Below are 22,197 nucleotides of genomic sequence, written 5' to 3' on the forward strand. Positions count from 1 at the left end.
ATGGTGTGTGTGCAACAATATACTGAAAGGTCAATTATATTGTGCAGCTTATCTCACCACCTGTAGTTATTTAGGTGAAAGCTCCAAAATGCTTGCCTAATATGTCTGTTTATCCAAAAGGAAGTAAAAAGGGAGAGCTAGAAAGATAGCATTGCATCACATTACATGGCAATGCAATGCACAGTTGCTGAAGTTGAACCAAAATGAGCTTGTAATCTGGCTTCTGCAACTTTGAACATGAAAAATCCAATGAGGAGAAGAAAAGCAAAGCCAAAGAGTCCATCCCAAAATCCGACAAACAAGCAAAATGAACAAAAAACATTGAATTCAATTCTTTCTGATTTTAGAAACTGCATTACAGAAGGGGTGCACCGGTCCTGGAGATACTGCAATACCAGGTCAATGCGTGGAGTGGACAGAGCAAGCTCTTTTTCCATCTCCCTGTTCTAAAAATCCATTTAATATATGGTCCCCAGATAGGGGACGTATCAGATATTAAACTGATAAGAACAGATACTACACTTGATCTTAGCCAAAAGGCCGAGAAGCGATAACCAGAATTGGTTTCAAACTACGGAGCCACCCAAGGATCCTGAAAAGTCCATTTGTGGAGATGAGCTCCTGGACTCCCGTTAAGAAGACATGTTGTCAACCTCTAGATCCCTTACATGCCTGCACTTTTCGGCTTGCTGCTGCTGCAATCCACGCGTTTTAGATCTGCATAACTCCACCTCTTTAAACACAGCACCTTCACCCCCTGCTGTTCCCACCCGCCTCAACACCGTTGGAAGGGAGGAGAACCAATTAAGGCGGGGGGTGGGGTGGAACGAGCAGCTGTCTACCCTTAGCAGGAGGGCTCCTGATTACATACCTCTCCTGCTGCTGCTGCTGCTGGCTGTCCAGCAGCAGACTGAAGGTGGCTGCTGCTGTGCACAGGTATATAAAGGCTCAGAGCCTATTATGACACGCGCAGCCAGCGTTCCATTGCCACATTCCATCTACTGCAGGCAGGATACCTGGCTGGCTGAATGTCGCTGAGAAGCTCACAGAGACCGCCATAAGCAACAGTTTAACAGAATGCCACAGACTAATCAACCAAACTTTTTGGGTTGGGTTCTCTTTTATAGTCTGCAGGCATTAAATGAAAGAAGTCAATGTTCCAGCAGAAGGAGACAACGTTTCAGAAAAGGCATTGTAGCAAACCAAAAAAGAAATTTTAAGCGCAGCAGAGTAACCAGCGCACATACCTGTTAGCTCAGGTGAGTTTAAAAGGCTGCTGTTGATAACAAGGGCATTTGCTAAATAGATGGTGTGTGTGCAACAATATACTGAAAGGTCAATTATATTGTGCAGCTTATCTCACCACCTGTAGTTATTTAGGTGAAAGCTCCAAAATGCTTGCCTAATATGTCTGTTTATCCAAAAGGAAGTAAAAAGGGAGAGCTAGAAAGATAGCATTGCATCACATTACATGGCAATGCAATGCACAGTTGCTGAAGTTGAACCAAAATGAGCTTGTAATCTGGCTTCTGCAACTTTGAACATGAAAAATCCAATGAGGAGAAGAAAAGCAAAGCCAAAGAGTCCATCCCAAAATCCGACAAACAAGCAAAATGAACAAAAAACATTGAATTCAATTCTTTCTGATTTTAGAAACTGCATTACAGAAGGGGTGCACCGGTCCTGGAGATACTGCAATACCAGGTCAATGCGTGGAGTGGACAGAGCAAGCTCTTTTTCCATCTCCCTGTTCTAAAAATCCATTTAATATATGGTCCCCAGATAGGGGACGTATCAGATATTAAACTGATAAGAACAGATACTACACTTGATCTTAGCCAAAAGGCCGAGAAGCGATAACCAGAATTGGTTTCAAACTACGGAGCCACCCAAGGATCCTGAAAAGTCCATTTGTGGAGATGAGCTCCTGGACTCCCGTTAAGAAGACATGTTGTCAACCTCTAGATCCCTTACATGCCTGCACTTTTCGGCTTGCTGCTGCTGCAATCCACGCGTTTTAGATCTGCATAACTCCACCTCTTTAAACACAGCACCTTCACCCCCTGCTGTTCCCACCCGCCTCAACACCGTTGGAAGGGAGGAGAACCAATTAAGGCGGGGGGTGGGGTGGAACGAGCAGCTGTCTACCCTTAGCAGGAGGGCTCCTGATTACATACCTCTCCTGCTGCTGCTGCTGGCTGTCCAGCAGCAGACTGAAGGTGGCTGCTGCTGTGCACAGGTATATAAAGGCTCAGAGCCTATTATGACACGCGCAGCCAGCGTTCCATTGCCACATTCCATCTACTGCAGGCAGGATACCTGGCTGGCTGAATGTCGCTGAGAAGCTCACAGAGACCGCCATAAGCAACAGTTTAACAGAATGCCACAGACTAATCAACCAAACTTTTTGGGTTGGGTTCTCTTTTATAGTCTGCAGGCATTAAATGAAAGAAGTCAGTGTTCCAGCAGAAGGAGACAACGTTTCAGAAAAGGCATTGTAGCAAACCAAAAAAGAAATTTTAAGCGCAGCAGAGTAACCAGCGCACATACCTGTTAGCTCAGGTGAGTTTAAAAGGCTGCTGTTGATAACAAGGGCATTTGCTAAATAGATGGTGTGTGTGCAACAATATACTGAAAGGTCAATTATATTGTGCAGCTTATCTCACCACCTGTAGTTATTTAGGTGAAAGCTCCAAAATGCTTGCCTAATATGTCTGTTTATCCAAAAGGAAGTAAAAAGGGAGAGCTAGAAAGATAGCATTGCATCACATTACATGGCAATGCAATGCACAGTTGCTGAAGTTGAACCAAAATGAGCTTGTAATCTGGCTTCTGCAACTTTGAACATGAAAAATCCAATGAGGAGAAGAAAAGCAAAGCCAAAGAGTCCATCCCAAAATCCGACAAACAAGCAAAATGAACAAAAAACATTGAATTCAATTCTTTCTGATTTTAGAAACTGCATTAAAGAAGGGGTGCACCGGTCCTGGAGATACTGCAATACCAGGTCAATGCGTGGAGTGGACAGAGCAAGCTCTTTTTCCATCTCCCTGTTCTAAAAATCCATTTAATATATGGTCCCCCGATAGGGGACGTATCAGATATTAAACTGATAAGAACAGATACTACACTTGATCTTAGCCAAAAGGCCGAGAAGCGATAACCAGAATTGGTTTCAAACTACGGAGCCACCCAAGGATCCTGAAAAGTCCATTTGTGGAGATGAGCTCCTGGACTCCCGTTAAGAAGACATGTTGTCAACCTCTAGATCCCTTACATGCCTGCACTTTTCGGCTTGCTGCTGCTGCAATCCACGCGTTTTAGATCTGCATAACTCCACCTCTTTAAACACAGCACCTTCACCCCCTGCTGTTCCCACCCGCCTCAACACCGTTGGAAGGGAGGAGAACCAATTAAGGCGGGGGGTGGGGTGGAACGAGCAGCTGTCTACCCTTAGCAGGAGGGCTCCTGATTACATACCTCTCCTGCTGCTGCTGCTGCTGGCTGTCCAGCAGCAGACTGAAGGTGGCTGCTGCTGTGCACAGGTATATAAAGGCTCAGAGCCTATTATGACACGCGCAGCCAGCGTTCCATTGCCACATTCCATCTACTGCAGGCAGGATACCTGGCTGGCTGAATGTCGCTGAGAAGCTCACAGAGACCGCCATAAGCAACAGTTTAACAGAATGCCACAGACTAATCAACCAAACTTTTTGGGTTGGGTTCTCTTTTATAGTCTGCAGGCATTAAATGAAAGAAGTCAGTGTTCCAGCAGAAGGAGACAACGTTTCAGAAAAGGCATTGTAGCAAACCAAAAAAGAAATTTTAAGCGCAGCAGAGTAACCAGCGCACATACCTGTTAGCTCAGGTGAGTTTAAAAGGCTGCTGTTGATAACAAGGGCATTTGCTAAATAGATGGTGTGTGTGCAACAATATACTGAAAGGTCAATTATATTGTGCAGCTTATCTCACCACCTGTAGTTATTTAGGTGAAAGCTCCAAAATGCTTGCCTAATATGTCTGTTTATCCAAAAGGAAGTAAAAAGGGAGAGCTAGAAAGATAGCATTGCATCACATTACATGGCAATGCAATGCACAGTTGCTGAAGTTGAACCAAAATGAGCTTGTAATCTGGCTTCTGCAACTTTGAACATGAAAAATCCAATGAGGAGAAGAAAAGCAAAGCCAAAGAGTCCATCCCAAAATCCGACAAACAAGCAAAATGAACAAAAAACATTGAATTCAATTCTTTCTGATTTTAGAAACTGCATTAAAGAAGGGGTGCACCGGTCCTGGAGACACTGCAATACCAGGTCAATGCGTGGAGTGGACAGAGCAAGCTCTTTTTCCATCTCCCTGTTCTAAAAATCCATTTAATATATGGTCCCCAGATAGGGGACGTATCAGATATTAAACTGATAAGAACAGATACTACACTTGATCTTAGCCAAAAGGCCGAGAAGCGATAACCAGAATTGGTTTCAAACTACGGAGCCACCCAAGGATCCTGAAAAGTCCATTTGTGGAGATGAGCTCCTGGACTCCCGTTAAGAAGACATGTTGTCAACCTCTAGATCCCTTACATGCCTGCACTTTTCGGCTTGCTGCTGCTGCAATCCACGCGTTTTAGATCTGCATAACTCCACCTCTTTAAACACAGCACCTTCACCCCCTGCTGTTCCCACCCGCCTCAACACCGTTGGAAGGGAGGAGAACCAATTAAGGCGGGGGGTGGGGTGGAACGAGCAGCTGTCTACCCTTAGCAGGAGGGCTCCTGATTACATACCTCTCCTGCTGCTGCTGCTGCTGGCTGTCCAGCAGCAGACTGAAGGTGGCTACTGCTGTGCACAGGTATATAAAGGCTCAGAGCCTATTATGACACGCGCAGCCAGCGTTCCATTGCCACATTCCATCTACTGCAGGCAGGATACCTGGCTGGCTGAATGTCGCTGAGAAGCTCACAGAGACCGCCATAAGCAACAGTTTAACAGAATGCCACAGACTAATCAACCAAACTTTTTGGGTTGGGTTCTCTTTTATAGTCTGCAGGCATTAAATGAAAGAAGTCAGTGTTCCAGCAGAAGGAGACAACGTTTCAGAAAAGGCATTGTAGCAAACCAAAAAAGAAATTTTAAGCGCAGCAGAGTAACCAGCGCACATACCTGTTAGCTCAGGTGAGTTTAAAAGGCTGCTGTTGATAACAAGGGCATTTGCTAAATAGATGGTGTGTGTGCAACAATATACTGAAAGGTCAATTATATTGTGCAGCTTATCTCACCACCTGTAGTTATTTAGGTGAAAGCTCCAAAATGCTTGCCTAATATGTCTGTTTATCCAAAAGGAAGTAAAAAGGGAGAGCTAGAAAGATAGCATTGCATCACATTACATGGCAATGCAATGCACAGTTGCTGAAGTTGAACCAAAATGAGCTTGTAATCTGGCTTCTGCAACTTTGAACATGAAAAATCCAATGAGGAGAAGAAAAGCAAAGCCAAAGAGTCCATCCCAAAATCCGACAAACAAGCAAAATGAACAAAAAACATTGAATTCAATTCTTTCTGATTTTAGAAACTGCATTAAAGAAGGGGTGCACCGGTCCTGGAGATACTGCAATACCAGGTCAATGCGTGGAGTGGACAGAGCAAGCTCTTTTTCCATCTCCCTGTTCTAAAAATCCATTTAATATATGGTCCCCAGATAGGGGACGTATCAGATATTAAACTGATAAGAACAGATTTTGCGTTTATATTTAAAATATCGTAGTCTTTATCTTTTCTTCAGAGCTTTAAAATAACATCTTCCATAGGTGATAGTTCCATATACTCAGGGCTCTTTTCTTTCCAAGCTTCTTCATATCCATTAGGTAGTACATATAAATTTCACTTAATGCCAGTCTTATACAATCCTTGACTTCTATATAGTCTCTTTTAAACAACAATATGTTTCTGGTCTTCCATAGAGCACTTTTAACACAACTCAAAGTGCACCATAAAACTCTCTCTTTTTCTTTCGTCATGTTTGGTAAAATCCCATATAAAACCACTTCATGGCTTAAAAAATTAAGACCAGATAAAAATTTTAAAAGCTCACCACAGTCTTTCCACACTTGCTGTGCAAAATCACAATTCCAAATAAGGTGCATAGTAGTCTCATCATTATTGCACTGATGCCTCGGGCAGGTTTGTATAGTGCTAAGTCTTCTTTTATACTGGAAATCACGAGTCGGTAAACATTCCTGCACAATCATCCAAGCTAAGTCTTTATGTTGATTCATCAGGTAAGGTGCATTTGTTAAATTCCATATTTTAGTGACTCTGCTATATGAATAATGGCTTATGGGCGTCAAAGTTTCTTTCTTTTTTAATTGCTGCAGCAGCTTCCTTGCATTCTTCAATGTCTCCATCTCAAAAGAATCTAGGCCATATAATCTGATAACTTTCTCCAGGATGGCATATTGTTGTGGAGGTGATAACAACACTGGGCTTGTTAAAGAAATGGATATCCACTTTCGCCTCCTAAAAATGTGGCCAGCTGCATATCTTAAAAAATGTGCCCAAGGGCTTGAAGCAAACATATATTTGAAACAGAGGCTAAAAAACTTGGAGTATAAAAACAGTTTGACGTTGGGAACATCCTTACCACCAAGGTGGTGCATCTTGTACATTGTTTCTCTCTTCACCTTTTCGAACTTAGAGTTCCACACAAATTCAAACAGCATTCTCTGTAATCTTCTCGCTGTAAGGTCACTTGGGGGATAAACATAACTGAGATATAACATGACAGGAAGCAGAAGGGCCTTAATAATTAAAACTTTACCTTCGATTGTTAATTTTCTTAATTTCCAAAAGTCAATCTTCTTTTGTATTTTGTCCCTTACTCCATCCCAGCTCTTCATTCCATCATTCTGTCGATCAAAAATCACGCCCAGAATTTTAATCTTCTCTGACTGCATCGGGAGATCAGGGATGGACACATCCGCCCAATTGCCACGGACAAAACAATCACATTTCTCAATGTTTAACTTAAAACCTGAGGCTTCACAAAAAAAATTGGTCGTTCTTATAGCTCTCCTGAGAGCGGCAGGTGATGAACAAAAAATAGTAATATCATCCATGTAGCCCATTACCTTCACATCTCTTCCATGTCCTCCAGGGATAGGGACACCTTTAATCACTTTATCCTCTCGTAGCATAGATAAAAGAGGCTCTATTGCACATATAAATAGCACTGGGGACAAAGGGCAGCCTTGCTTCACACCTGAATGCAAAAACACTTCATTAGACAAAAATCCATTGATTAAAATTTTACTAAAAGAGTTCTTATATAAAAGTGCCACTTGCTTGATAAAAATTTCAGGGAAGCCCATTTTTTTTAAAACCAACCATAAAAAACAATGAGAGACACGATCAAAAGCCTTTTGAAAATCCAACGATAAAATTGCTAAGTCTTGCTTCCTGGATTGCTGGTACCATATGACATCGCGGATGGTATTGAGATGCTCCGCAACTCCTCTTCCTGGCACCCCACATACCTGGTCTTCATAAATAACTTTGGATAAAACTTTTTTAAAACGGTTCACTAAAATTTTGGACATCAACTTGTAATCAACATTCAACAGTGTGATTGGTCTCCAGTTTGCCAGATGGGATTTGGCTCCTTTTTTAAAAATCAGGGAGACCAGACCACTTCTCCAAGATATAGGCAGGATATCACACTTAAAAGCTTCTTTGATTACTAAAAACAAGTCGGGTTTTAAAAAATTCCAAAATTCACGATAAAATTCAACAGGCAAACCGTCAGAACCAGGGGTTTTCCCATAGGAAAAACTTTTGATAGCAGCATCTACTTCCGACAAGGTGACTTCAGTGCATAACAATTCTTGGTCTTCGCGGCTCAGACTATTTTTTAATGAATTAAGGGCATCTTCAGTAAAAGACTGGTCTATAGTTTTCTCATTAAAAAGCTGCTGATAAAACTGGTGAGCTTGGTTGAGCATACCTTCAGTTGTAGTTTCACCCTCTAATTCTGTTATCATTTCCTTAGCAGCAACTACTTTTTTAAAAAAAAATCTTGAGCACTTTTCATTTTTCTCCATCACTTCAATTTTTGAGTTATAAATTATTTCCTTACCCTTCGACTCTATACTCTTTTTAATTTCTTTTTTTGTTGCTTCAATTAAATCGTCCATTTCAAGTCCCACATCTCTTAGTTGATAACAGGTCTGCAATTTAGTAATAAGCCTTTTATGCCAAGCGGACTTTTCTCTTGCATTGGCTATGCTGACCTTGATAAAAAAACTTTTTATCTTCATCTTGCTGTATTCCCACCATTCTAGCAGAGTTAAAAATTTTTGTTGTTTTGTTCTTAAATAATTAAAAAACGCTTTAAAATCTGTTCTTACCTTAGGATCTTGTAACAATGTTGTATTTAGCCTCCAAACTCCTCTTGCCTTGACAAGCCCAGGTAATTCTAACTCTGATAGCAACATCTTATGATCTGAAAAAATGTTTGGGATTAAGACAACAGATTTGACATTCACATATTGGGACATGAAAATAAAATCAATACGAGATTTAGAAGAAGAGTTCTCCCAAGTATAACCGGGATCATTACTACGGATCTCTTTCCAGGAGTCTCTAAGAAAAAAATCAGTTAACAAATCCTTTAGTTGTTTCTCTGTTTTGTCTTTTTTAGGAACGGTGGAACTCCCGCTTCTCCCTTCACCAGGCAAGACACAATTGAAATCCCCACAGAACATCAGAGGCGATGAACCAGGTAGGTAATATTGCACATCTTCAAACAACTGATGTCTCTCTTCCTTCACCGGAGAAGCATAAATGTTCAAAAGTCTAAAGTCCACACCTTTAAAACTAATATTTAAGAAAAGAGCACGTCCAGAAGAAATGTCCACAAAAGAGTTGATTTTAAAGTCATGCGACCTAAACAGCACTCCAATGCCAGAGGAACGATTTTCATTATCTCCGGACCAGATAGAGGGCCCATGAGGCCAATCTTTTCTTAAATCTGCATAATTCATATCAAAGTCAATGTTACATTCTTGCAAACAAAAGACATCACAGTCCACTGTTGACAGGTAGGAAAACAAAGCAGCCCTTCTTGTAGAGCCCCTTATACTCCTCACATTGAGCGAGGCTACTTTAATTGATGAGGTCATGATAGGTTAGTTCAGGTCACACTACTGTCAGAATCAGACATAAAGCCCACCGATGTTAACGGGCTCTGCACTTCTGAGTCCGAAAAAGAAATGTTTATAGGGTCTGAAGGCCTTGGCTCCTCAGGAGGGGCAGCGGGAGCCATTGGCTTGTATTGCAGAAGACTTGGTTTTAATGGACACTTCTTGGAAGTCTCCCTGGCCACATTCTCATCAGACCTATCATCTGTTTTCCTTTTCCTACGAGTTTCCAGCTCCATTGCTTCTTCCTCCGAGCTAAATGTCCCGATTTCAGCAGAGGGACTCCCCTCCACCACCATATCACCCGGATCAGAATCAGCAGCCCAGTCCTTAGATGAAGCTTCCCTCCTCTCAGGACGGACAGGTTTCTCAGCTGGAGGTTTCTGCATAGACGTGGGCTTATGCGCAGCAGGAATAGGAGAACTGGCAGGTTTTCCCTGTGCAGCAGGCACTGAAGTGCTTGTGGACCCGCCTACAGGGGGTTGTGTTCGCACAGTAGATACAGGAGCACCGGTGGGACCCCCCTTAGCAGCAGGAGCAGGAGGGTTGGTTGGCTTCCTCTGTGCAGCAGGTGCAGACGTACCACCTGATGTACTAGCAGGCTTGGTCTGTGGAGCAGGTACTGGAGAGCTAGAAGACTGCCCCCGCGCTGTAGACGCACCCGCAGGAGCAGGAACAGCAGAGGGTTGCCTCTGCCCCCCGGGAGCAGATGGAGGCACACGGGCAGGTTGCTTTGCCAGCGTTTCAGCATAGGTTTCCGCCTTTTTCTTCAAAGGACACTCCCGGAAGGAGTGACCTGGGACCCGGCAGATGTTGCACACCATCTCATTGGTACAGTCCATTGTGGCATGTCCATGCTTGTAGCACTTCTTACAGATTGCCACCTCCTCCTTGCAGTTCTCATAAGTGTGACCGAAACACATGCATTTCCGGCAGAAGAGGGGCATGTCCGGGTAGAAGAGGCGCCCCCGCTCCCTACCGATCAGGAAACTTGACGGAGGATGACGCTGACCACCAATGCCATTTGGATCTTCACAAAATTTAACAAAAAATTTATGCTTTCCCGTCCAGAGGTTTTCCTCATTCATGACCTTGTGGGAATACCGCAGTTCTGGGAAATAGTTTTGAAGAAAGCAAATAATATTAACTAAGGGAACATGAGGGTTGCTCATCTGAACCACGAGCGGCTTCTCTCCACCGGAGTAAAGGATGACAAAGGTGAGTCCTTTAAGATCCTCATCTGAAAGGTGCAGGTGAATCTGGCGGAAGAGGTTCTGGCACGCATACTCCGACTCCAGAGTCAAAGTGAAGGAACCGGGGCGATCTTGAAGGGCCAGGATGTCTTCCCTCTTTACTCCTAGGATCTCCAGCAGCACTCTCCTCACGAAAAACTTCAAGGTCATCTTCTCCTTGGATGCATCGTCCACTTCGATCTTGAAAGAGTTCTTGATGCGAAGGTCACCAGCTCTGGCATAGCGCACTGCGGCCGCTACTGCTGATGCCATCTTCAAAAGGTAGATAGGGTCGATCGCCTTCTTGGTTTCTTTGCGTATCTGCCCCCTAAAGCAGCATGAGGCTTAAGACGGCTTTTACACCGCCGATGCCTCAAGGCCAAGGGCACGATTGGCTTAGAATCCTTCTGGCAAGATGTGGTATCTTAGCCAAAAGGCCGAGAAGCGATAACCAGAATTGGTTTCAAACTACGGAGCCACCCAAGGATCCTGAAAAGTCCATTTGTGGAGATGAGCTCCTGGACTCCCGTTAAGAAGACATGTTGTCAACCTCTAGATCCCTTACATGCCTGCACTTTTCGGCTTGCTGCTGCTGCAATCCACGCGTTTTAGATCTGCATAACTCCACCTCTTTAAACACAGCACCTTCACCCCCTGCTGTTCCCACCCGCCTCAACACCGTTGGAAGGGAGGAGAACCAATTAAGGCGGGGGGTGGGGTGGAACGAGCAGCTGTCTACCCTTAGCAGGAGGGCTCCTGATTACATACCTCTCCTGCTGCTGCTGCTGCTGGCTGTCCAGCAGCAGACTGAAGGTGGCTGCTGCTGTGCACAGGTATATAAAGGCTCAGAGCCTATTATGACACGCGCAGCCAGCGTTCCATTGCCACATTCCATCTACTGCAGGCAGGATACCTGGCTGGCTGAATGTCGCTGAGAAGCTCACAGAGACCGCCATAAGCAACAGTTTAACAGAATGCCACAGACTAATCAACCAAACTTTTTGGGTTGGGTTCTCTTTTATAGTCTGCAGGCATTAAATGAAAGAAGTCAGTGTTCCAGCAGAAGGAGACAACGTTTCAGAAAAGGCATTGTAGCAAACCAAAAAAGAAATTTTAAGCGCAACAGAGTAACCAGCGCACATACCTGTTAGCTCAGGTGAGTTTAAAAGGCTGCTGTTGATAACAAGGGCATTTGCTAAATAGATGGTGTGTGTGCAACAATATACTGAAAGGTCAATTATATTGTGCAGCTTATCTCACCACCTGTAGTTATTTAGGTGAAAGCTCCAAAAAGCTTGCCTAATATGTCTGTTTATCCAAAAGGAAGTAAAAAGGGAGAGCTAGAAAGATAGCATTGCATCACATTACATGGCAATGCAATGCACAGTTGCTGAAGTTGAACCAAAATGAGCTTGTAATCTGGCTTCTGCAACTTTGAACATGAAAAATCCAATGAGGAGAAGAAAAGCAAAGCCAAAGAGTCCATCCCAAAATCCGACAAACAAGCAAAATGAACAAAAAACATTGAATTCAATTCTTTCTGATTTTAGAAACTGCATTAAAGAAGGGGTGCACCGGTCCTGGAGATACTGCAATACCAGGTCAATGCGTGGAGTGGACAGAGCAAGCTCTTTTTCCATCTCCCTGTTCTAAAAATCCATTTAATATATGGTCCCCAGATAGGGGACGTATCAGATATTAAACTGATAAGAACAGATACTACACTTGATCTTAGCCAAAAGGCCGAGAAGCGATAACCAGAATTGGTTTCAAACTACGGAGCCACCCAAGGATCCTGAAAAGTCCATTTGTGGAGATGAGCTCCTGGACTCCCGTTAAGAAGACATGTTGTCAACCTCTAGATCCCTTACATGCCTGCACTTTTCGGCTTGCTGCTGCTGCAATCCACGCGTTTTAGATCTGCATAACTCCACCTCTTTAAACACAGCACCTTCACCCCCTGCTGTTCCCACCCGCCTCAACACCGTTGGAAGGGAGGAGAACCAATTAAGGCGGGGGGTGGGGTGGAACGAGCAGCTGTCTACCCTTAGCAGGAGGGCTCCTGATTACATACCTCTCCTGCTGCTGCTGCTGCTGGCTGTCCAGCAGCAGACTGAAGGTGGCTGCTGCTGTGCACAGGTATATAAAGGCTCAGAGCCTATTATGACACGCGCAGCCAGCGTTCCATTGCCACATTCCATCTACTGCAGGCAGGATACCTGGCTGGCTGAATGTCGCTGAGAAGCTCACAGAGACCGCCATAAGCAACAGTTTAACAGAATGCCACAGACTAATCAACCAAACTTTTTGGGTTGGGTTCTCTTTTATAGTCTGCAGGCATTAAATGAAAGAAGTCAGTGTTCCAGCAGAAGGAGACAACGTTTCAGAAAAGGCATTGTAGCAAACCAAAAAAGAAATTTTAAGCGCAGCAGAGTAACCAGCGCACATACCTGTTAGCTCAGGTGAGTTTAAAAGGCTGCTGTTGATAACAAGGGCATTTGCTAAATAGATGGTGTGTGTGCAACAATATACTGAAAGGTCAATTATATTGTGCAGCTTATCTCACCACCTGTAGTTATTTAGGTGAAAGCTCCAAAATGCTTGCCTAATATGTCTGTTTATCCAAAAGGAAGTAAAAAGGGAGAGCTAGAAAGATAGCATTGCATCACATTACATGGCAATGCAATGCACAGTTGCTGAAGTTGAACCAAAATGAGCTTGTAATCTGGCTTCTGCAACTTTGAACATGAAAAATCCAATGAGGAGAAGAAAAGCAAAGCCAAAGAGTCCATCCCAAAATCCGACAAACAAGCAAAATGAACAAAAAACATTGAATTCAATTCTTTCTGATTTTAGAAACTGCATTAAAGAAGGGGTGCACCGGTCCTGGAGATACTGCAATACCAGGTCAATGCGTGGAGTGGACAGAGCAAGCTCTTTTTCCATCTCCCTGTTCTAAAAATCCATTTAATATATGGTCCCCAGATAGGGGACGTATCAGGTATTAAACTGATAAGAACAGATACTACACTTGATCTTAGCCAAAAGGCCGAGAAGCGATAACCAGAATTGGTTTCAAACTACGGAGCCACCCAAGGATCCTGAAAAGTCCATTTGTGGAGATGAGCTCCTGGACTCCCGTTAAGAAGACATGTTGTCAACCTCTAGATCCCTTACATGCCTGCACTTTTCGGCTTGCTGCTGCTGCAATCCACGCGTTTTAGATCTGCATAACTCCACCTCTTTAAACACAGCACCTTCACCCCCTGCTGTTCCCACCCGCCTCAACACCGTTGGAAGGGAGGAGAACCAATTAAGGCGGGGGGTGGGGTGGAACGAGCAGCTGTCTACCCTTAGCAGGAGGGCTCCTGATTACATACCTCTCCTGCTGCTGCTGCTGCTGGCTGTCCAGCAGCAGACTGAAGGTGGCTGCTGCTGTGCACAGGTATATAAAGGCTCAGAGCCTATTATGACACGCGCAGCCAGCGTTCCATTGCCACATTCCATCTACTGCAGGCAGGATACCTGGCTGGCTGAATGTCGCTGAGAAGCTCACAGAGACCGCCATAAGCAACAGTTTAACAGAATGCCACAGACTAATCAACCAAACTTTTTGGGTTGGGTTCTCTTTTATAGTCTGCAGGCATTAAATGAAAGAAGTCAGTGTTCCAGCAGAAGGAGACAACGTTTCAGAAAAGGCATTGTAGCAAACCAAAAAAGAAATTTTAAGCGCAGCAGAGTAACCAGCGCACATACCTGTTAGCTCAGGTGAGTTTAAAAGGCTGCTGTTGATAACAAGGGCATTTGCTAAATAGATGGTGTGTGTGCAACAATATACTGAAAGGTCAATTATATTGTGCAGCTTATCTCACCACCTGTAGTTATTTAGGTGAAAGCTCCAAAATGCTTGCCTAATATGTCTGTTTATCCAAAAGGAAGTAAAAAGGGAGAGCTAGAAAGATAGCATTGCATCACATTACATGGCAATGCAATGCACAGTTGCTGAAGTTGAACCAAAATGAGCTTGTAATCTGGCTTCTGCAACTTTGAACATGAAAAATCCAATGAGGAGAAGAAAAGCAAAGCCAAAGAGTCCATCCCAAAATCCGACAAACAAGCAAAATGAACAAAAAACATTGAATTCAATTCTTTCTGATTTTAGAAACTGCATTAAAGAAGGGGTGCACCGGTCCTGGAGATACTGCAATACCAGGTCAATGCGTGGAGTGGACAGAGCAAGCTCTTTTTCCATCTCCCTGTTCTAAAAATCCATTTAATATATGGTCCCCAGATAGGGGACGTATCAGATATTAAACTGATAAGAACAGATACTACACTTGATCTTAGCCAAAAGGCCGAGAAGCGATAACCAGAATTGGTTTCAAACTACGGAGCCACCCAAGGATCCTGAAAAGTCCATTTGTGGAGATGAGCTCCTGGACTCCCGTTAAGAAGACATGTTGTCAACCTCTAGATCCCTTACATGCCTGCACTTTTCGGCTTGCTGCTGCTGCAATCCACGCGTTTTAGATCTGCATAACTCCACCTCTTTAAACACAGCACCTTCACCCCCTGCTGTTCCCACCCGCCTCAACACCGTTGGAAGCGAGGAGAACCAATTAAGGCGGGGGGTGGGGTGGAACGAGCAGCTGTCTACCCTTAGCAGGAGGGCTCCTGATTACATACCTCTCCTGCTGCTGCTGCTGCTGGCTGTCCAGCAGCAGACTGAAGGTGGCTGCTGCTGTGCACAGGTATATAAAGGCTCAGAGCCTATTATGACACGCGCAGCCAGCGTTCCATTGCCACATTCCATCTACTGCAGGCAGGATACCTGGCTGGCTGAATGTCGCTGAGAAGCTCACAGAGACCGCCATAAGCAACAGTTTAACAGAATGCCACAGACTAATCAACCAAACTTTTTGGGTTGGGTTCTCTTTTATAGTCTGCAGGCATTAAATGAAAGAAGTCAGTGTTCCAGCAGAAGGAGACAACGTTTCAGAAAAGGCATTGTAGCAAACCAAAAAAGAAATTTTAAGCGCAGCAGAGTAACCAGCGCACATACCTGTTAGCTCAGGTGAGTTTAAAAGGCTGCTGTTGATAACAAGGGCATTTGCTAAATAGATGGTGTGTGTGCAACAATATACTGAAAGGTCAATTATATTGTGCAGCTTATCTCACCACCTGTAGTTATTTAGGTGAAAGCTCCAAAATGCTTGCCTAATATGTCTGTTTATCCAAAAGGAAGTAAAAAGGGAGAGCTAGAAAGATAGCATTGCATCACATTACATGGCAATGCAATGCACAGTTGCTGAAGTTGAACCAAAATGAGCTTGTAATCTGGCTTCTGCAACTTTGAACATGAAAAATCCAATGAGGAGAAGAAAAGCAAAGCCAAAGAGTCCATCCCAAAATCCGACAAACAAGCAAAATGAACAAAAAACATTGAATTCAATTCTTTCTGATTTTAGAAACTGCATTAAAGAAGGGGTGCACCGGTCCTGGAGATACTGCAATACCAGGTCAATGCGTGGAGTGGACAGAGCAAGCTCTTTTTCCATCTCCCTGTTCTAAAAATCCATTTAATATATGGTCCCCAGATAGGGGACGTATCAGATATTAAACTGATAAGAACAGATACTACACTTGATCTTAGCCAAAAGGCCGAGAAGCGATAACCAGAATTGGTTTCAAACTACGGAGCCACCCAAGGATCCTGAAAAGTCCATTTGTGGAGATGAGCTCCTGGACTCCCGTTAAGAAGACATGTTGTCAACCTCTAGATCCCTTACATGCCTGCACTTTTCGGCTTGCTGCTGCTGCAATCCACGCGTTTTAGATCTGCATAACTCCACCTCTTTAAACACAGCACCTTCACCCCCTGCTGTTCCCACCCGCCTCAACACCGTTGGAAGGGAGGAGAACCAATTAAGGCGGGGGGTGGGGTGGAACGAGCAGCTGTCTACCCTTAGCAGGAGGGCTCCTGATTACATACCTCTCCTGCTGCTGCTGCTGCTGGCTGTCCAGCAGCAGACTGAAGGTGGCTGCTGCTGTGCACAGGTATATAAAGGCTCAGAGCCTATTATGACACGCGCAGCCAGCGTTCCATTGCCACATTCCATCTACTGCAGGCAGGATACCTGGCTGGCTGAATGTCGCTGAGAAGCTCACAGAGACCGCCATAAGCAACAGTTTAACAGAATGCCACAGACTAATCAACCAAACTTTTTGGGTTGGGTTCTCTTTTATAGTCTGCAGGCATTAAATGAAAGAAGTCAGTGTTCCAGCAGAAGGAGACAACGTTTCAGAAAAGGCATTGTAGCAAACCAAAAAAGAAATTTTAAGCGCAGCAGAGTAACCAGCGCACATACCTGTTAGCTCAGGTGAGTTTAAAAGGCTGCTGTTGATAACAAGGGCATTTGCTAAATAGATGGTGTGTGTGCAACAATATACTGAAAGGTCAATTATATTGTGCAGCTTATCTCACCACCTGTAGTTATTTAGGTGAAAGCTCCAAAATGCTTGCCTAATATGTCTGTTTATCCAAAAGGAAGTAAAAAGGGAGAGCTAGAAAGATAGCATTGCATCACATTACATGGCAATGCAATGCACAGTTGCTGAAGTTGAACCAAAATGAGCTTGTAATCTGGCTTCTGCAACTTTGAACATGAAAAATCCAATGAGGAGAAGAAAAGCAAAGCCAAAGAGTCCATCCCAAAATCCGACAAACAAGCAAAATGAACAAAAAACATTGAATTCAATTCTTTCTGATTTTAGAAACTGCATTAAAGAAGGGGTGCACCGGTCCTGGAGATACTGCAATACCAGGTCAATGCGTGGAGTGGACAGAGCAAGCTCTTTTTCCATCTCCCTGTTCTAAAAATCCATTTAATATATGGTCCCCAGATAGGGGACGTATCAGATATTAAACTGATAAGAACAGATACTACACTTGATCTTAGCCAAAAGGCCGAGAAGCGATAACCAGAATTGGTTTCAAACTACGGAGCCACCCAAGGATCCTGAAAAGTCCATTTGTGGAGATGAGCTCCTGGACTCCCGTTAAGAAGACATGTTGTCAACCTCTAGATCCCTTACATGCCTGCACTTTTCGGCTTGCTGCTGCTGCAATCCACGCGTTTTAGATCTGCATAACTCCACCTCTTTAAACACAGCACCTTCACCCCCTGCTGTTCCCACCCGCCTCAACACCGTTGGAAGGGAGGAGAACCAATTAAGGCGGGGGGTGGGGTGGAACGAGCAGCTGTCTACCCTTAGCAGGAGGGCTCCTGATTACATACCTCTCCTGCTGCTGCTGCTGCTGGCTGTCCAGCAGCAGACTGAAGGTGGCTGCTGCTGTGCACAGGTATATAAAGGCTCAGAGCCTATTATGACACGCGCAGCCAGCGTTCCATTGCCACATTCCATCTACTGCAGGCAGGATACCTGGCTGGCTGAATGTCGCTGAGAAGCTCACAGAGACCGCCATAAGCAACAGTTTAACAGAATGCCACAGACTAATCAACCAAACTTTTTGGGTTGGGTTCTCTTTTATAGTCTGCAGGCATTAAATGAAAGAAGTCAGTGTTCCAGCAGAAGGAGACAACGTTTCAGAAAAGGCATTGTAGCAAACCAAAAAAGAAATTTTAAGCGCAGCAGAGTAACCAGCGCACATACCTGTTAGCTCAGGTGAGTTTAAAAGGCTGCTGTTGATAACAAGGGCATTTGCTAAATAGATGGTGTGTGTGCAACAATATACTGAAAGGTCAATTATATTGTGCAGCTTATCTCACCACCTGTAGTTATTTAGGTGAAAGCTCCAAAATGCTTGCCTAATATGTCTGTTTATCCAAAAGGAAGTAAAAAGGGAGAGCTAGAAAGATAGCATTGCATCACATTACATGGCAATGCAATGCACAGTTGCTGAAGTTGAACCAAAATGAGCTTGTAATCTGGCTTCTGCAACTTTGAACATGAAAAATCCAATGAGGAGAAGAAAAGCAAAGCCAAAGAGTCCATCCCAAAATCCGACAAACAAGCAAAATGAACAAAAAACATTGAATTCAATTCTTTCTGATTTTAGAAACTGCATTAAAGAAGGGGTGCACCGGTCCTGGAGATACTGCAATACCAGGTCAATGCGTGGAGTGGACAGAGCAAGCTCTTTTTCCATCTCCCTGTTCTAAAAATCCATTTAATATATGGTCCCCAGATAGGGGACGTATCAGATATTAAACTGATAAGAACAGATACTACACTTGATCTTAGCCAAAAGGCCGAGAAGCGATAACCAGAATTGGTTTCAAACTACGGAGCCACCCAAGGATCCTGAAAAGTCCATTTGTGGAGATGAGCTCCTGGACTCCCGTTAAGAAGACATGTTGTCAACCTCTAGATCCCTTACATGCCTGCACTTTTCGGCTTGCTGCTGCTGCAATCCACGCGTTTTAGATCTGCATAACTCCACCTCTTTAAACACAGCACCTTCACCCCCTGCTGTTCCCACCCGCCTCAACACCGTTGGAAGGGAGGAGAACCAATTAAGGCGGGGGGTGGGGTGGAACGAGCAGCTGTCTACCCTTAGCAGGAGGGCTCCTGATTACATACCTCTCCTGCTGCTGCTGCTGCTGGCTGTCCAGCAGCAGACTGAAGGTGGCTGCTGCTGTGCACAGGTATATAAAGGCTCAGAGCCTATTATGACACGCGCAGCCAGCGTTCCATTGCCACATTCCATCTACTGCAGGCAGGATACCTGGCTGGCTGAATGTCGCTGAGAAGCTCACAGAGACCGCCATAAGCAACAGTTTAACAGAATGCCACAGACTAATCAACCAAACTTTTTGGGTTGGGTTCTCTTTTATAGTCTGCAGGCATTAAATGAAAGAAGTCAGTGTTCCAGCAGAAGGAGACAACGTTTCAGAAAAGGCATTGTAGCAAACCAAAAAAGAAATTTTAAGCGCAGCAGAGTAACCAGCGCACATACCTGTTAGCTCAGGTGAGTTTAAAAGGCTGCTGTTGATAACAAGGGCATTTGCTAAATAGATGGTGTGTGTGCAACAATATACTGAAAGGTCAATTATATTGTGCAGCTTATCTCACCACCTGTAGTTATTTAGGTGAAAGCTCCAAAATGCTTGCCTAATATGTCTGTTTATCCAAAAGGAAGTAAAAAGGGAGAGCTAGAAAGATAGCATTGCATCACATTACATGGCAATGCAATGCACAGTTGCTGAAGTTGAACCAAAATGAGCTTGTAATCTGGCTTCTGCAACTTTGAACATGAAAAATCCAATGAGGAGAAGAAAAGCAAACCAAAGAGTCCATCCCAAAATCCGACAAACAAGCAAAATGAACAAAAAACATTGAATTCAATTCTTTCTGATTTTAGAAACTGCATTAAAGAAGGGGTGCACCGGTCCTGGAGATACTGCAATACCAGGTCAATGCGTGGAGTGGACAGAGCAAGCTCTTTTTCCATCTCCCTGTTCTAAAAATCCATTTAATATATGGTCCCCAGATAGGGGACGTATCAGATATTAAACTGATAAGAACAGATTTTTTTAATTGAATGCGTCAGAAGACGCGACATAAATTAAATTCCATTTGCATGGATAACCAAAAAAATGTCGCCTACGCCTTCATCATCCGAATTCAACTTTTTGTTTTTTTTAAGAAAATTTAATGATAATTAATAAATAAAACATAACATAACATATCCTTACATCAACAACAAAAAACTTCCAACAAAAACATCAACTCAACATTTTTCTTCTTCCACGTTTCTTCTTCCTCCATGACATGTCCAACAATTTCCAGTCAAAACCTTGCAGCAAAATCTTTTCATCTTCTTCAGCTTCAGCACTGGTATCAACACAATCCTGCATTACTTTCTCTTTTCCCTTATCATCCACCTTCCTTTTTTCCTTAACGTCTTTACTTCTAGGTACTCTCTCCAGTCTGCAAAACATAGAGTCCCCAACTCCTGAGAACTCCTGCTTCTCTCCCACAAACTCCTTCTTATTTTCAACTACTTGTATATCTTTGTCTTCTTTCTCTTTACAATCTTCAAACGATTCTTCAAATATCTTTTTCCCTTTCTCCTCTTTTTTCCCACCTTCCTCATAACAAAATCCAGGTTTCCCATTATCAATTCTTCTTTTACCATTTTCCACATAACTGAATCCACATTTACCATTTATAACAATCCTTCCTAAACTTAGTTCATTTTGTCCATTTTCCCAAACTAGGAAACTTCTCTTCCCATTCCAGACTCCCACTTTATTTAAGTAGTCCTTCTGGAATTTTACCAAAATACTCCATGGCTTCAAAAACTCCATCACTTCCTCCATCTCTACAAAGGGGTCATCCATACAGATAACCACCTTTTTCGGCCTTCCAGCAAAAAGAGCATTAACTCCAATTTCTTTTCCTTCCCAATTCTTGAGAAGACAAATACACTTTTCTTCAGACTTCAGTGTTACGTCAAATACCTTTTTAAACTTGATTTCTTGCATACAAAAAATGTCCTCTTCAATGATCGTCCCATACTTGAACAGAATATCCAAGATCTGATTCTCCTCCAACGAAAAATCCTCTAACTCCGTCTTCACATAGAACCGTAAACAGTTCCTCTTCCTCGTCAACTCCATCTTCTTCCTCCAAAAGAACTGCCCCCCACAGCTATGTGTGGTGACACGATGATCGCCTCTCGTTGCCCAGGGACTAATCCGACTCCCCAATAGCAGCAGGAGGGTGAAGCCCTGCCGTTAGACAAAGCGATCCCCCCAGGCCAAGGAGCCGGGTACCCTGGGCACCTCCTAGCCAAGGCCAAGGCAGCAACTGGTAGATCACTGCACCTGATCTTAGCCAAAAGGCCGAGAAGCGATAACCAGAATTGGTTTCAAACTACGGAGCCACCCAAGGATCCTGAAAAGTCCATTTGTGGAGATGAGCTCCTGGACTCCCGTTAAGAAGACATGTTGTCAACCTCTAGATCCCTTACATGCCTGCACTTTTCGGCTTGCTGCTGCTGCAATCCACGCGTTTTAGATCTGCATAACTCCACCTCTTTAAACACAGCACCTTCACCCCCTGCTGTTCCCACCCGCCTCAACACCGTTGGAAGGGAGGAGAACCAATTAAGGCGGGGGGTGGGGTGGAACGAGCAGCTGTCTACCCTTAGCAGGAGGGCTCCTGATTACATACCTCTCCTGCTGCTGCTGCTGCTGGCTGTCCAGCAGCAGACTGAAGGTGGCTGCTGCTGTGCACAGGTATATAAAGGCTCAGAGCCTATTATGACACGCGCAGCCAGCGTTCCATTGCCACATTCCATCTACTGCAGGCAGGATACCTGGCTGGCTGAATGTCGCTGAGAAGCTCACAGAGACCGCCATAAGCAACAGTTTAACAGAATGCCACAGACTAATCAACCAAACTTTTTGGGTTGGGTTCTCTTTTATAGTCTGCAGGCATTAAATGAAAGAAGTCAGTGTTCCAGCAGAAGGAGACAACGTTTCAGAAAAGGCATTGTAGCAAACCAAAAAAGAAATTTTAAGCGCAGCAGAGTAACCAGCGCACATACCTGTTAGCTCAGGTGAGTTTAAAAGGCTGCTGTTGATAACAAGGGCATTTGCTAAATAGATGGTGTGTGTGCAACAATATACTGAAAGGTCAATTATATTGTGCAGCTTATCTCACCACCTGTAGTTATTTAGGTGAAAGCTCCAAAATGCTTGCCTAATATGTCTGTTTATCCAAAAGGAAGTAAAAAGGGAG

The 22,197-nt window shown here is 43.9% G+C and overlaps 11 non-coding genes and 1 pseudogene across 11 annotated transcripts; all 12 read right to left on the reverse strand.

Moving 5' to 3' along the window:
- Positions 1-361: 361 nt before the first annotated feature.
- LOC141234890 (U2 spliceosomal RNA) lies at positions 362-552 on the reverse strand. The gene has a single exon (XR_012300752.1). It is a non-coding gene; the product is annotated as a U2 spliceosomal RNA (small nuclear RNA).
- Positions 553-1,667: 1,115 nt separating this feature from the next.
- On the reverse strand, positions 1,668-1,858 carry LOC141234891 (U2 spliceosomal RNA). The gene has a single exon (XR_012300753.1). It is a non-coding gene; the product is annotated as a U2 spliceosomal RNA (small nuclear RNA).
- A 1,112-nt stretch (positions 1,859-2,970) lies between these two features.
- LOC141235196 (U2 spliceosomal RNA) lies at positions 2,971-3,161 on the reverse strand. The gene has a single exon (XR_012301050.1). It is a non-coding gene; the product is annotated as a U2 spliceosomal RNA (small nuclear RNA).
- A 1,115-nt stretch (positions 3,162-4,276) lies between these two features.
- Positions 4,277-4,467, reverse strand: LOC141235189 (U2 spliceosomal RNA). Its single transcript, XR_012301043.1, has one exon. It is a non-coding gene; the product is annotated as a U2 spliceosomal RNA (small nuclear RNA).
- Positions 4,468-5,582: 1,115 nt separating this feature from the next.
- On the reverse strand, positions 5,583-5,758 carry LOC141235317 (U2 spliceosomal RNA; annotated as a pseudogene).
- A 6,231-nt stretch (positions 5,759-11,989) lies between these two features.
- LOC141234892 (U2 spliceosomal RNA) lies at positions 11,990-12,180 on the reverse strand. The gene has a single exon (XR_012300754.1). It is a non-coding gene; the product is annotated as a U2 spliceosomal RNA (small nuclear RNA).
- A 1,115-nt stretch (positions 12,181-13,295) lies between these two features.
- LOC141235187 (U2 spliceosomal RNA) lies at positions 13,296-13,486 on the reverse strand. The gene has a single exon (XR_012301041.1). It is a non-coding gene; the product is annotated as a U2 spliceosomal RNA (small nuclear RNA).
- A 1,115-nt stretch (positions 13,487-14,601) lies between these two features.
- LOC141234894 (U2 spliceosomal RNA) lies at positions 14,602-14,792 on the reverse strand. The gene has a single exon (XR_012300756.1). It is a non-coding gene; the product is annotated as a U2 spliceosomal RNA (small nuclear RNA).
- Positions 14,793-15,907: 1,115 nt separating this feature from the next.
- LOC141234895 (U2 spliceosomal RNA) lies at positions 15,908-16,098 on the reverse strand. The gene has a single exon (XR_012300757.1). It is a non-coding gene; the product is annotated as a U2 spliceosomal RNA (small nuclear RNA).
- A 1,115-nt stretch (positions 16,099-17,213) lies between these two features.
- Positions 17,214-17,404, reverse strand: LOC141234896 (U2 spliceosomal RNA). The gene has a single exon (XR_012300758.1). It is a non-coding gene; the product is annotated as a U2 spliceosomal RNA (small nuclear RNA).
- Positions 17,405-18,519: 1,115 nt separating this feature from the next.
- Positions 18,520-18,710, reverse strand: LOC141234897 (U2 spliceosomal RNA). Its single transcript, XR_012300759.1, has one exon. It is a non-coding gene; the product is annotated as a U2 spliceosomal RNA (small nuclear RNA).
- Positions 18,711-19,824: 1,114 nt separating this feature from the next.
- Positions 19,825-20,011, reverse strand: LOC141235297 (U2 spliceosomal RNA). Its single transcript, XR_012301146.1, has one exon. It is a non-coding gene; the product is annotated as a U2 spliceosomal RNA (small nuclear RNA).
- Between the last annotated feature and the right edge of the window lie 2,186 nt (positions 20,012-22,197).

The sequence above is a fragment of the Phyllobates terribilis genome, unplaced genomic scaffold (genome assembly GCF_046119375.1).
Source record: "Phyllobates terribilis strain yellow unplaced genomic scaffold, ASM4611937v1 Scaffold_650__1_contigs__length_881393, whole genome shotgun sequence".
Classification (NCBI taxonomy): domain Eukaryota; kingdom Metazoa; phylum Chordata; class Amphibia; order Anura; family Dendrobatidae; genus Phyllobates; species Phyllobates terribilis.